Raw genomic sequence first — 16,007 nt, 5'->3', positions numbered from 1 at the left:
CAAAATGAGTTAAATGTAGTAATGATGATGGTTACTTACTCAGAGAAGATATGCCATTATCTATTTGTCTTTAATGTGTTGATAGTAACATTAATACAATAATAGCAATTAATGCTAGTAATCACAAGTACTACTTTTGCACTGTCTCCTTGATTCTTCACAACATCCTGTGCTATGATTGTTTGTGTTTTTCTTGTTCGGAGGAACTTGGGGAAGTGAGTTGCTTCATCTAAGCCACAAGTCAGTAGTGATGGAATCAGGACTTGGCTCTAATTTTGTTAGATTCTATGACCTAAATGAGCTCTTCACTTCTACACCTAAGTAACCAAATGGGAAAGAGTCCTAGAAAATCTAGTGTTGGCTGGCTAAACAGAGCCATTTAAATCTTAGCCTGAGAAGTTTGTGTTTGATTCCACAGGCAGTAGATGGTTAACCACAGATTTTTGAGTCTGTGGATAATGGGGTAAATTCACTTTAAGAAGACTGATTGGATATTAATGGATAGGAGAGACAACCAGATGAAAGTCAGAGATACAAAGACTCTGAAAATGTATTACAATAGAATACATAGATCTTATTTGAGAAAGTTATAAAACCTTATACTGAAAAATATCTCTAAATGGAGAGATATAGTGTGTTTTTAAACATTTATAGACAAGAAGACTCATCATTATAAACTCAGTTCTTCCCTCTCCAGTCGAGCTATAGAATCAATGAAATTCAGTCAGTACCTCACAGATTTTTGTAAAATAGTTCTTTACATATTCTAAAATGAATATGTCAAATTAAAGCAAAAAAACCCAAAACACTGCTGTAGAACACTAACTACTTGGTTATAAGACATTATGGCTTATGAGTATACATCTGAGCTTTGAACAACATAGGAATTAGGGGTGCCAATCCTCCCTGAGGTTGAAAATCCATGTGTAACTTTACAGTCAGCCCTGCATAGCCACAGTTCTACATCCTTGATTCAGCCAACCATGGATGGTGTAGTATTGTAGTGCATGTTTGTTGAAAACAGTTCACATATAAGTGTACCTGCACAGTTCAATCTCATGTTATCTAAGGATCAGCTGTATAATAATTAAGACAGTGTGGTATTTGTGCACAATAGCAGACACTGGAGACTCTAATAACAAATCAAAGTATATATGGAAACTTGATATATTACAGAGGTGGCATTAAAGGATTAAATATTAAAAAGGGAATTATATATTTGACTACATTAAATTTAAGAACTTCTATTCATCAAAGAGTCTGATACACTGTAACTGGGGAAAAGCTGATAGCTAAAGTATTACCAAGAAAGCCTTAGTATCTCAACTATATAAAGCACCTAAAGTGATAAAGAAATAACTGCTCACTTAGTAAATGAGCACAAGAAAAAAGTAGGTATTTTATAGAAGAATAAATATTTGTGATAAATATATCTGTGTGGAGGGGTGCTTAATCATCAATAATCTGAAAAGGCAAGTTAGAACCATAGTGAGATGTCATTTTACATCTGTTAATTGGAAAAAATTAAGAAGTCTGGTGGTACTAGGTGTTTTAAAAAATGTGTATTAACACTTTATTGGAGCAAGTAGCGTAAAAACATTGAAAAACACGCTTTCAATGCTATAAAAAGCATTGAAAAACAATTCAGCTTTATTTTGTAAATCTATTTATATTCCAGGGGCTTCCCATGTGAAGCTAATGGTAAAGAACCTGCCTGCCAATGCAGGAGATGAAAGAGATGCAGGTTTGATCCCTGGTTTGGGAAGATCTCGAGGAGGGCATGGCAACCCACTGCAGTATTCATGCCTAGAGAATCCCATGGACAGAGGAGCCTGGTGGGCTATGGTCTGTGGGGTCTCAAAGAGTTGGACACAACTGAAGCAACTTAGCATACACATACACACACTCATTCATATTCTGTGACCCAGAAATTACAGGCATACACCTTAGAAAAGTTTTTCTCAGATTTTAATGCTTATAGTAGTCTTGATAAAATACAGATTTGCAGTTAGCCAAAAAAAGATAAAATTTTCAAAATCCATAATTAGAAACACTGTAGAGAAACTGAAAAACATAATTTATTCATCTACTGAACAAATATTTATTGAGCAGAGCACTTACTGTATGCCAGCTAATTTTATAGCATTAAGAATACAACAATGAAAAGAAAGAAGGAAAGACAAAACAAGCCCCTGGCTGCATGAAGCTTATATTCTAGTCTACATGTTGTAAGAGAAGGGGTATTAGGCACCAAATAAATAAATATATATAGTTTATCTGATAATATGTCTAAATGCTTTGCAAAATATTTGACAGAGAAGGGAGATAGGGAATTGTGCAGATGTAGTAGTTGTAATTTTAAATATACTAATAGTTATTAGGGCAAATCTCCTTGAGAAACTGAAAATTGACTAAGAACCTGGAAGAGGTGAGGGAATGAGCCATGTGATTATCTGAGGGGCAAATTCATGTGCAAAGGCCGTAAGGAGAAATTATGCTTTGTGTGATAGACAAATGGCAAGGAAATTAGTGTGGCTAGATATGAATGATTAAGAGGAAGATAAACAAGAGATAAAATCAGAGAGGTAGAAGGGCCTCAATCATGTAAGAGCCTTGTAGACCATTAAAATGATTTTGGTTTTTATTCAGAGTCAAATGAAAAGCCACTGGAGGCTGTTAAGTAGATGAGTGATATTATGTGGTTCACAGAAAACAGCATCATTCTGGTTACTGTGTTGAAAATACACTAATTGGACGAAGGCCGAGTATAAAATCAAGGAGAACAAGTAGGAAGCTACTGTAATAAGCCAAGAGAATGATGATGGTAACTGAAAGCTGTGAGAGTGACAAGACATGGATTTTTTGGTAATATTTTAAATGTAGAGCTGGTGGAATTTTTGAAGAACTGAATGTGAGGTCTAAAGAAAAAGGTTTCCTTTTGTCCTAAGACAATGGAAAATAGTGTTGCCTTTTACTGAGATAGGGAAGACTGACTGCTGAAGGAACACATTTGGGAAAAAGAGTGAAAATCTTATGGTTAGATTTGGGCGTGTTATGTTTTAGATGTTTTAAGAGGACGTGTTTGTTATATAGGGCTTCCCTGATAGCTCAGTTGGTAAAGAATCTGCCTGCAGTGCAGGATACCTGGGTTCAGATAATTGATTATGCCAGTCTGGAGTGAGGGAGAGGTCTGGGTTGAAGGTATAATTTTGGAAGTCATTACCATTTAAGTGGTATATATAGTTGTAAGACTGGCTGTGTTTTTTGAGGGCAAACTCCAGGAGATGGTGAGGGACAGAGTGGCCTGGCATGCTGCAGTGCACGGGGTTGCGAAGAGTTGGACACAACTGGGCAACTGAACAACAATAACAAGACTGGCTGAGATATCTAAGAGAAGGAGTGACAGGAGAAGACGTCTAAGGTCTGAACATTCCAATGCTTAAAGCAAATATCTTAAAGGCAAATAAACAGAAAAGACAAATTGCCTACAAATGACCAATATACTTAGAGATGACTTTTCAAGAGCAACAGGGGAAGCCAGAAGAAATGGAGTAATATTTTTAAAATACTGTAAGAAAGCAAAATTATATTTTTAGAATAAAAATAGAGACATTTTCAAGAAAAATAGGGTTTACCACCAATAGGCCACTCTGTATCAATGTCTAAAGGATGCATTTCAGGAAGTAAGGAAGAACATCTGAAATCAAAGAATAGACTGGGGAATAAAGGAAGATCCTCAGGTTTCCCGGCAGATATCTTAACAGTGATACTTCAGACATCAACCCATTTGGATGAAATTGGAAATCTCTTACCAAATATCAGAATTGTTCATTTCCAGAGACTAAGCTATTGAGAATGTAGATTTCTAATTGATTTTGAATTTACTGTTTGTCTTCAGCATGATAAGCAAAATGTTTATGCTGCTTCTAAATGTTATTATTTATTACCTTTATTAAATAAGTACATAATAGTGTGCACAGTTTTTTAAAACAATTTGATGCTGTTTTATTGTTGATGTTGAGTCACTCAGTCATGTCCGACTCTTTGCAACCCCATGGACTATAGCCCGCCAGGCTCCTCTGCACATGGGATTCTCCAAGCAAGAATACTGAAGTGAATACTGAAGTGGGTTGTGAACTTCCAGATGTTCAAGTTGGATTTAGAAAGGCAGAGGAACCAGAGATCAAATTGCCAACAGCCGTTGGATCAAAGAAAAAGCAAGAGAATTCCAAAAGAATATTTACTTCTGCTTTATTGATTATGCTAAAGCCTTTGACTGTGTGGATCATAACAAACTGTGGAAAATTCTTCAAGAGATGGGAATACCAGACCACCTTACCTGCCTCCTGAGAAATCTGTATGCAGGACAAGAAGCAACATTTAGAACCAGACATGGAACAACAGACTGGTTCCAAATTGGGAAAGGAGTACATCAAGGCTGTATATTGTCACCCTGCTTATTTAACTTACATGCAGAGTATATCATTCAAAATGCTGGGCTGGATGAAGCACAAGCTGGAATCAAGATTGCTGGGAGAAATATAAATAACCTCAGATATGCAGATGATACCACCCTTATGGCAGAAAGTGAAGAGGAACTAAAGAGCTTCTTGATGAAAGTGAAAGAGGAGAGTGAAAAATTTGCCTTAAAGTTCAACATTCAGAAAACTAAGATCATGGCATCCAGTCCCATCACTTCATAGCAAATAGATGGGGAAGCAGTGGAAACAGTGGCAGACTTCATTTTTTTGGGCTCTAAAATCACTGCAGATGGTGACTGCAGCCATGAAATTAAAAGATGCTTGCTCCTTGGGAGAAAAGCTATGACCATCCTAGACAGCATATTAAAAAGCAGAGACATTACTTTGCCAACAAAGGTCTGTCTAGTGAAAGCTATGGTTTTTCCAGTAATCATGTATGGGTGTGAGAGTTGGATTATAAAGAAAGCTGAATGCCGAAGAATTAATGCTTTTGAACTGTGGTGTTGGAGAAGACTCTTGAGAGTCCCTTGGACTGCAAAGAGGTCAAACCAGTCAATCCTAAAGGAAATCAGTCCTGAATTTTCATTGGAAGGACTGATGTTGAAGCTGAAACTCCAATACTTTGGCCACCTGATACAAAGAACTGACTCATTTGAAAAGACCCTGATGCTGGGAAAGATTGAAAGCAGGAGGAGAAAGGGACGACAGAGAATGAGATGGTTGGATGGCATCACCAACTCAATGGACATGAGTTTGAGCAAGCTTTGGGAGTTGGTGATGGACAGGGAAGCCTGGTGTGCTGCAGTCCATGGGGTCACAAAGAGTCAGACCCCATTGAGCGACTGAACTTAGAACTTAGACACCAGGGGATCTTCCCGACCCAGGGATGGAAACGGTATCTTCTGCAAGTCTCCGATTCTTTATCACTGAGCCACTGGGAATTCCCAAGAAGTTGACTGGAAGTTTAAAAATAGCATATTTAAGTTAAAGTGTTAAGTCACTTGAGCTCTCTCTTCTAATCAGTTACCTGGTGGGAAAGTATTCCATTTAATAAACCCTGTACCTATTTCTAAGGGGGAATTTGGGAAAGTCCTGCAAGGTATTAAAGATGAAAATGTAGGTAATGATCAGTACATAAAAATGGCATGTTAAGATTTTGAAAATAATTTCTGATGAATTAATAAATTGTATTAACTCTTCTGTTGAAAGAAGAATATTACTAGCAAAATTCTTTACATTAACTAGATGAAAGGAGGAAATCCATTTAAATTAATATTGAACAGGTATTTGTTAATCTTTAACATTTATTTACATTTGGTAAGTAAAAACTTCATAGCAAACAGAAGAAAATTCTTGAAGAGTATACCAAAACCTTACAGTTAGCATTATGCTCCGTGATGCCACATTTGAAGCATATCTACTACAGTTAGAAACAATGTCAAGATGCATTGTATCACAGTTACTGCTTAGTACTGTACTGGGGGCCTGTTCAATGTAATGCCAAAACAAAAATATACAAGAGATGTAGCTGTTATCAACAAAGGCACAAGAGATTGTAATTTATATAACATGTCTGATAGGGTATGTAAAAACTCCAAGAAACCAATACAAAAATTATTAGAATGAATTGGAGAGATTTAAAAGGGGATATAGATCAACATGTAAAAATCACCAGCTCTTAAAAATGCCAGCAGTGAGAGGCAGGGTACAGACAAGAGGCTGGAGATGTGGCATTGTGGCCCTGTGGCCCTGGCCCCCTTTCCCAGGGAGGATGCTCAGGGTCGGAGGGGTGGCAGTATGTGTGTGCTGCCATCATGTGTCTGCACCTGAGTCCTGGGCCATCCCTGGTGCCCGGGGTTTGATGGAGGACACAGCCATTCACAGCCCCTTGGGCTCTAAAAAGAAAAAGAAAATAAGTGCCAGCAATGACCAATTTAAAATGTATTGGAAAAAATATTTGTCATTGCAGGAAAATGTGAAATATTTAGCAACAAGCCCAATAAGGAATATTCAAGATATTCATGGGAAAACTAATGAAAATTTACTAAAGCCTATAAAAGAGTACCAGATATATTGAAAATAAACAGCTGTACACAGTATTTGAGCATGGAAAAATTCAGTACAGTTGATCCTTGAACAGTATGGGTTTGAATTGTGTGGGTCCACTTATATGTGGATTTTTTTCAATAAATGCTTACTATGGGACTACACTGTCCATGGTTGGTTGAATCTGTGAATGTAGAATCATGGACATGCAGGTCTGATCATGAAGTTATATACAGATGTTTTTTGGTACATGGAGTACTACATAGTCTGTGGTTTTTGGTTGATCTGAGGATAAAGAACCATGAATTTAGAGGACCAACTATGGAACTTGATCATGTGCAGATTTTGGCATCTGCAGCAGGTTCTGGATTCAATCCTCAGTAGATACCATGGGAAAACAGTACCTATTTTCCCACTGTACGGGGGTCTAAGCCCCTAACTGCTGAGTTGTTCAAGGATCAACTATACTTTAACAATGTCACTTATACCCAAATTATGAATTCAATACAATCCCAATCAAAATCCTAAAAGAAATTTCATAAACTAATTCTAAAATTAATATGGGAGAATAAATGACAAGAATAACCAAGGAAATTGAAAAAACAAAATGAACAAAAAAGATCATATGCACCAGGAAACAAAATATTTAGTAAATCAGATCAGATCAGATCAGATCAGTCGCTCAGTCGTGTCCGACTCTTTGTGACCCCATGAATCGCAGCACGCCAGGCCTCCCTGTCCCTCACCAACTCCCGGAGTTCACTCAGACTCACGTCCATCGAGTCAGTGATGCCATCCAGCCATCTCATCCTCTGTCGTCCCCTTCTCCTCCTGCCCCCAATCCCTCCCAGCATCAGAGTCTTTTCCAATGAGTCAACTCTTCGCATGAGGTGGCCAAAGTACTGGAGTTTCAGCTTTAGCATCATTCTTTCCAAAGAAATCCCGGGGCTGATCTCCTTAGTAAATATATGGTAGTAAAAATAATGTGGTATTTGACTAAGGGAAAGAAAATAAATAGGAATGGGATTAAGAGTCCAGGAGTGAGGCATGCATATGTATGAGACAGTTATCCATTATAGATAATACAATGAAATTTTATCAACCCCTAATGTAATCATGAAAATAAATCCAGGTGGATTAAATGAATAACTCTAAAATCTTTAAAATATTAGAATATAGGAGGATATGTTTATGACTTTGTAGTGAAGTGATCTTAAAGTAAATACAATAAGTCCATGATGAAAAAAATATCATTTTTCAACATATTACTGAACTCCTGAATAACACAAAAGACCACATGCACAGAAAAAAAACAGACAGCGATAAATAGGAAAAAGTATTGGCAACCTATCAAAGACTATTCAGAATTTATAAAGAACCACTGATGATACATACGGGAAAAGCAATCCAACTGAAAAATAGGCAAAGGGTATGAGAATGAGTCACAGATAAAGAGTTACAAGTGGATCATAAACATACAAGATGACTCTACTTCTGGTAATGAAGGAAATGTAACCAACAATGGTGACATTTATTTATGGCATTGAAACGTTTTTTGAGAAATTCTCTTTTTCCCTACAATGTGATTTCAGTTAAGAACAATGGAATAAGTCTGTGCATATTGATACAAAAGCTTTCCAGGAAAATTGTTATTCTAAAAAGCTTCATTATGCTACATTATGTGTATGCATATTATGCTAACATTTATGTAAAACTTGCTTTCATATGCATATATGGATATATAGAGATACACTTAGTTGGATCCTATGCAAGCAGAGCCTGAGACAGTGATTGTTCTTCAAGCAGTTTATCAAGAAAGTGTTGCCAGGATAGGGGATGTGAGAAAAGCAGAGTAGGACAGGGGAAGGAAAGCAAAGCAGGAATGTGGTCTTGGGTGGAGACTTGCTCAGTCAGCCGTGGTGCTCTGGAGCACAAATTGCTCCAAGATGGTTTCCACCTTGAGGTGATTTTATGTCCCTGTGTGTCAGTTCACTGTTGATTAACTGTGGCCTACTTTCATACTCCAGGGGTATGGGGAGTAGTCACAACTCTCTTTTGGCCACAAACAATTCTTCAGAGAAAAAAGTTCAAAGTTGCTGTCAGCCAACTCTGACAGCAGCAGAAAAGGAAATCTGGGCAGGGCATCTATGACACACGTGCACACACAGGTGCAGACACACAGACGAAAGTAGGTGAGCTTTAGTTTTGTATTTGCTTTTTTAATAATCACAGTACATTTTATTTCTGATGTAATTAGAAAATAAGCTTTTTAAAAACATGTGTTTTACTTTCTCACATAGGCAATGACTCCATTGTCCCAACCCATCCAGTCTTTCTTGGCTTTCTTATCTCAAATGTATTAAAGGAACCACATTAAGATTCCAGTGAGCTTTATTCATTCTTGGATTTCTTAGGTCAAGACAGTTACAGAATAGTTCTTTGAAGCAGATATTATTTCAATTTTCTGTTTAATAATGTGATCATTCATAGTCCAATTTGTGAAATATGAGAAACATGTAATAACTAAAACAGAAATCCACTGAATATATAGTGTTCTTTCTTCCAGTACTCAGTGACTTTGATTAGAGGTTCTTATGCTGAATGTCTTGGTGCAAATATTAATAGCAAATCACTATTAATCAGTGTCCCTTTCTGCTAAAAAGGCGGGGGTGGGGGGATCTGATACTGTTCCCAGTGAATTTAAGGTTCTTGCCTCGTCATGGAAAGAATTCAAAAGTGAGGGAGGGAGGTTAGGAAAGTAAACTGAGGATTAATTTAACAAGAATACATGAGACAGGTGAGGGGACCTGGTGTCCTGCATTTCTTTGGAAAGCCAGTTATGAGGGGAATACAAATGAAGGGGCCAAATAGTCGTTGCCAAAGGAGGAATTTGAGTTTCATTCTAGTTTCATCTTCCAAAGGGAAGAACAGATTTTTGTCCATATTTACTTTAGATACAGAGAAGATAAGAAGTGTCATGGTGTTGGTGCATGATGGTATTATCTTCAAGGCTTATCTTATTTTAATGAGAGCATAATGAGCAGCAGGTTACAGTTGGACACAGGAGAGTCCTGCCTTTCCTCGCCTTTTTTGTCTTCCCCCCTCCCCACACACATCACTCAAATGTGTGGTTTCCTGTCAGTCTGGAAGTTCCTGCTTTTCTTTGTCTGCTCGTGGACCCCTGATGTTTACAAGATACATAATTTCTTGCCACCTGCCCCCTGCCCCGCATTTCTCTGCTTATATGTAGCTACCTGCCTGCTGTAATAATACTAATTTTTATCTTTTTATTGAGGTATCGGGGCTTCCTGGGCTTCTCAGCCATCAAGAATCCATCTGCAATGCAGGAGAGGAGTTTGGTCCCTGGGGTGGAGAAGATCCGCTGGAGGAGGAACTGGCAATCCACTCCAGTATTCTTGCCTGAAAAACCCCATGGACAGAGGAGCCTGGAGGGCTACAGTCCACATGGTTGCAAAGAATTGGACACTACTGAGTGACTGGGCATGCACAGTTAATTTAAAATGTTGTGTTTGAGTGTACAGCAAAGTGCTTCAATTATATGTGTGTGTGCTGTGCTTAGTCACTAGGTCGTCTCCGACTCTTTGTGACCCCATGGTTTGTTGCCCACCAGGCTCCTCTGTCCATGAGGATTCTCCAGGCAAGAATACTAGTGTGGATTGCCATGCCCTCCCCCAGGGAATCTTCCCAACCCAGGGATCAAATCTGGGTCCCCTGCATTGCAGGCGGATTCTTACCATCTGAGCCACCATGTATGTGTGTATTGTGTGTGTGTGTATTCTTTTACAGATTCTTTTCCATTGTAGGTTATTATACGATATTGAATATAGTTCCTTGTGCTATACAGTAGGTCCCTGTTGTTTACCTGTTTTATATATAGTAGTGTGTATATAGTAATCTAAAATTCCTAATTTATCTTTCCCCCCTGCCTCCCTGGCACTTTCCCTTTTGATAATCATAAGTTTATTTTCAGTGTCTATGAGTCTCTTCTGTTTGGAAATATATTTTGTTTATAATTTTTTAGATTCCACAAATAAGTGATATCATATGAATTTATCATTTTCTGTCTGATTTATTTCACTTAAAATGATAATCTCTAGGGTCATCCATGTTGCTTCAAATGGCATTATTTCATTATTTTCTGTGACATATATTCCATTGTGTATATGTACCACATCTTCTTTATGGACATTTAGGTTGCTTTCATGTCTTGGCTATTGTAAATAGTGCTGCTATGAATATTGGGGTATATATATTTTTTTGAATTAGAGTTTTCTCCAGTTATATATCCAGGAGTATGATTTCACAATCTTATGGTAACTGTTTTTATTTTTTAAAGAACCTCCATATTCTTCTCCCTAGTAAGTGCATCAATTTACATTCCCACCAACACAAAGCAAAGGAGGGTTCCCTTTTCTCCACACCCTCTCCAGCACGTATTATTTGCAGACTCTTTGATGATGGCCATTCTGACTCATGTGAGGTGATACATCATTGTAGTTTAGATGTGCATGTCTCAGGAGACATGGTTTTGATCCTTGATTGGGAAGATCTACTGACACAGGAAATGGCAGTCCACTTCAGGATTCTTGCCTGGGAAATCCCATAGACAGAGGAACCTGGAAGGCTACAGTTCTTGAGATTGCAAAAGAATCAGACACAAATTAGTGACGAAACAACAATAACAAGAATAATTAGAGATATTGAGCACCTTTTCATGTGCCTGTTTGCCATCTGTATGTCTTCTTTAGAGAAATGACAATTGAGGTGTTCTACCCATTTTTTCAGAGAAGGCAATGGCACCCCACTCCAGTACTCTTGCCTGGCAAATCCCATGGACGGAGGAGCCTGGTAGGCTGAAGACCATGGGGTTGCTGAGTTGGACACGACTGAGCGACTTCACTTTCACTTTTCACTTTCATGCATTGGAGAAGGAAATGGCAACCCATTCCAGTGTTCTTGCCTGGAGAATCCCAGGGGCGGGGGAGCCTGGTGGGCCGCCATCTATGGGGTCTCACAGAGTCGGACATGACTGAAACGACTTAGCAGCAGCAGCCCATTTTTTGATTGAGGTTTTTTTTTTTTTTTTTATATATTAAGCTATATGAGTCCTTTGTATGTGTTCTTTGCTGACAAAGGTCCATATAGTCAAAGCTATGGTTTTTCCAGGAGTTACATGTTGGAAATGTTCTCAAAATGGAGTTGGCAGAATAGAACAGACAATCAAAAATGGCTCGGGCAAGGCAGTTTTCACTTCTGCAGAAGGGTGTGCTGCAGATAAAAGATCTATACTGAGTGGGCAGCCCACTCGGGTTTTATTCCTAAGATGCAGGTTCCCTCCCCTGGCTCCTCATAAGCCAAGAAGCACAGAGTCCCAATCTTCCCAGATACTGTCTAGGATTCTTATTGGTCGATGGGGTCATGAGTAGTACTTGCAAGCCCTGAGTGAAGGACTGTATTCTGTACCCCTATAGTTCTCTCTCTGCACATGCCCAGGGTAAAAGCCTGTGAAATTATGCCACCAAATAGTTTTTATGAGGAAGGGGAACCAGGAAGGGGAGAGGACAAGGGACTGGCAATGAGCTATTTTTAGAAATCTTATTCAGAATCTGGGTACACACACACACAAATATATATCTTCCTATTCAGCTAAAAAAATGAATAGGAATCATTTCTCTATTCCTCATATCTTCCCCTTTGGTAGAAAACACTATATTTTCCTACATCACGTATGAGTGTGAGAGTTGGACCATGAAGAAGTTTGAGCACCAAAAAATTGATGTGTGGTGCTGGAGAAAGCTCTTGAGAGTCTCTTGGACAGCAAGGAGATCAAACCGGTCAGTCCTAAAAGAAACCAACCCTGAATATTCATTGGAGGGACTGATGCTGAAGCTGAAGCTGCAGTGCTCTGGCCACCTGATGTGAAGAGGTGACTCACTGGAAAAGACCCTGATGCTGGGTAAATTTGAAGGCAAAAGGAGAAGAAGGCCACAGAGTTAGATAGCATCACCAACTCAGTGGACATGAATTTGAGCAAACTTTGAGAGATAGTGATCGATTAGGAAGCCTGGCATGCTGTAGGTCATGAGGTCACAAAGAGAGGACTTAGCGACTGAACAACAACAACTGTCAGGTCATTTGCAAATATTTTCTCCCAGTCTTTCAGTTGCCTTTTCATTTTGTTTATGGTCTCCTTTGCTTTGTGAAAACTTTTAAGTTTGATTAGGTCCCATTTGTTTATATGTGTTTTAATTTCCACTGCTCTAAGAGATGGATCCAAAAAAATATTGCTGCGTTTTATGCCAAAGAGTGTTCTGAATAGGTTTTCCTCTAGGGGTTTTATGGTATCTGGTCTTAACATTTAGATCTTTAATCCATTTTTAGTTTATTTTTGTATATGGTGTTAGAGAACGTCCTAATTTAATTCTTTTACATGTAGCTGTCCAGTTTTTCCAGCACCACTGATTGAAGAAACTGTCTTTTCTCCATTATATGTTCTGGCTGGCTGTGTCATAGATTAAATGACCATTGGTATATGGGTTTATTTCTAGGCTTTCTATCCTGTTTCATATATCTTTGTGTCTGTATGTCTGTTTTTGTGCTAGTACCATACCATTTGGATAACTTTAGCTTTGTAGTGTTGTCTGAAGTCATAGCATGTGATTCCCCCAGCTCTGTTATTCTTTCCCAAGATTATTTTGGCTATTTTGGGACTTTGGTGTTTCCATACCAATTGAAAACCTTTTAGTTCTAGTTCTGTGAAAAATGCCATTGGTAATTTGATGGGATTGCACTTAATCTGTAGCTTGCCTTGGGTAGTGTGGTCATTTTAACAATATAGATTCTTCTAGTCCAATACCATGGTATATCTTTCTGTTTGTGTTGTCTTCAGTTTCTTTCATCAGTATCTTATAGTTTTTGGAGTACAGGTCTTTGCCTCCTTAGATAGATTTATTCCTAGGTATTTTATTCTCTTTGATGATGCAGTAAATGGGATTGTTTACTTAATTTTGCTTTCTGCTATTTTGTTGTTAGCATATAGAAATGCAAACTTTCTATATATTAACTTTGTATCTTCCAACTTTAATGAATTCATTGATGAGGTCTAGTGGTTTTCTGGTGGCATCTTTAGTGACAGTTTACTTCTTTTTTTCCAATTTAAATTACATTTATTTTTTTTCTTCTCTGATTACTGTAGCTAGGACTTCTAAAACTGTGTTGAATAATGGTGGCAAGAGTGAGCATTCTTGTTGTGTTCCTGATCTTAGAAGAAATGCTTTCAATTTTTCACCATTGAGAATGCTGTTAGCTGTGGGTTTGTCATATATAAGATATATATATTACCTTCATTATGTTGAGGTAGGTTCCTTCCGTGCCTACTTTCTGGATAATTTTTTTCCCCCCATAAATTGATGTTGAATTTTATCAAAAGCTTTTTCTATATATATTGAGATGATCATGTGGTTCTTATTCTTCAGTTTGTTAATGTAGTATATCACATTGATTGATTTGTGGATATTGAAAAATCCTTGTGTCCCTGGGTTGAATTCCACTTGATCACATTATATGATTGCTTTAATGCATTGTTGGAATTGGTTTGCTAGTATTTTGTTGAGGATTTTTGTATCTGTGTTCATCAGTGATATTGGCCTGAAATTTTCTTTTTCTTTTTTTGATAACTTTGTCTAGTTTTCATATCAGAGTGATGGTGGCCTCATAGAATGAGTTTGGGAGTGTTCCTTCCTCTGAATATTTTGAGAATAGTTTCAGAATGTTAACTATTCACTGAATACTTTGTAAAATTCACCTGTGAAGCCATCTGGTCTTGAAATTTTGCTTATTGGGAGTAATTGTTTTAGTAATTGTTCTGTTCATGTTTTCTGTTTCTTCTTGGTTCAACCCTGGGAGATTTTACCTTTTGAATAATTTGGACAAAGCTTTTCTTCTAGATTGTCCATCTTACTGGCATATAGTTCATTGTACTGGTGTCTTATGACCCTGCAGTGCTGGTTGTAACTTCTTTTTCATTTCTGATTTTACTGATTTGGGCTCTCTCCCTTTTTTCCCATAAAGAGTTTGGCTAAAGGTTTATCAATTTTGTTTATTTTTTCAAAGAAGCAGTTTTTAGTTTCATCAATCTTTCTGTAATTTTTTTAGTCTCTATTTCCTTTATTTATGTTTAACCTTTACGATTTCTTTCCTTCTGCTATCTCTGCATTTTGTTTGTTCTTTTCTCTAGTTGTTTGAGGTGTAAGGTTAGGTTGTCTATTTGAGATTTGTCTTGTTTCCTTAGGTAAGCTTTTATCACTGTAAACTTGGCTCAGAACTACTTTTGCTGCATCCCATTGGTTTTGAATCATTGTGTTTTCATTCATTTATCACTATGTATTTTTTGATTTGCTCTTTGATTTCTTCAGTGATCCATTTGTTGTTTAGTAGCACGTTGTTTGGGCTTCCCAGGTGGCTCAGATGGTAAAAGAATCTGCCCACAATGTGGGAGACCTGTGTTCAATCCCTGGGTTGGAAAGATCCCCTGAAAGAGGGCATGGCAAGTATACTCTAGTATACTTGCTTGGAGAATCCCCATGGACAGAGGAGCCTGGTGGGCTACAGTCCGTGGGGTTGCAAAGAGTCAGACACAACTGAGAGACTAAGCACAGCACAGCATACAGCATGTTGTTTAGCCTGTGTGTGGTTGTTTTTTGCAGTTTTTTTTTTATTGTAGTTGATATCTAGTGATATTGATATTTTGTGACATCATAGTTGGAAAAGATGCTTGATATGATTACAGTTTTATAAATTTACTGCAGCTTGTTATGTGGCCCAGCATGTGATCTGTCCTGGAGAATGTTCCATGTATATTTGGCAAATCTGGGTATTTTGCTGCTTTCAGATAGAATGCTCTATAAATATCAATTAAGTCCATCACATCTAATATATCATTTAAGCTATATTTAACCTATATTTCCTTACTGGTTTTCTGGATGGTCTGTCCATTGATGTAAGTGGGATGCTAAAGTCTGCCAGTATTATTGTGTTACTGTTGATTTCTCCTTTTATGTTTGTTAACGTTTGTCTTATATATTGAGGTGCTGCTATGTTGGGTGCATATGTATTTACAGTTGTTATATCATCTGTTCGGATTGATCCTTTGATCATTATGTATTGTCCTGCTTTGTCTCTTATAACAGTCTTATTTTTTAATTTAAAAATAAATTTTAAATTAAAAAATGTTAAATTTTTGTAAAATTAAACCTAATTTAGAATTTTAATTTAAAAACTTAATTAAGAATTTTTTAAATTTATATATTTGTTTTTGTGCCATATGGCTTGAGGATCTTAGTTCCCCAATCAGAGATCAAATCCATGACCCCTACAATGGAAATGCTTACCACTAGCCACTAGGCTACCAGGGAATACCCAAGAGTCTTTATTTTATAACTTTTAATTAGAGAATAATTA

This window comes from Bubalus kerabau, chromosome 1, assembly GCF_029407905.1.
Source record: "Bubalus kerabau isolate K-KA32 ecotype Philippines breed swamp buffalo chromosome 1, PCC_UOA_SB_1v2, whole genome shotgun sequence".
Classification (NCBI taxonomy): domain Eukaryota; kingdom Metazoa; phylum Chordata; class Mammalia; order Artiodactyla; family Bovidae; genus Bubalus; species Bubalus kerabau.
Note: the sequence above shows the minus strand (reverse complement) of the source record.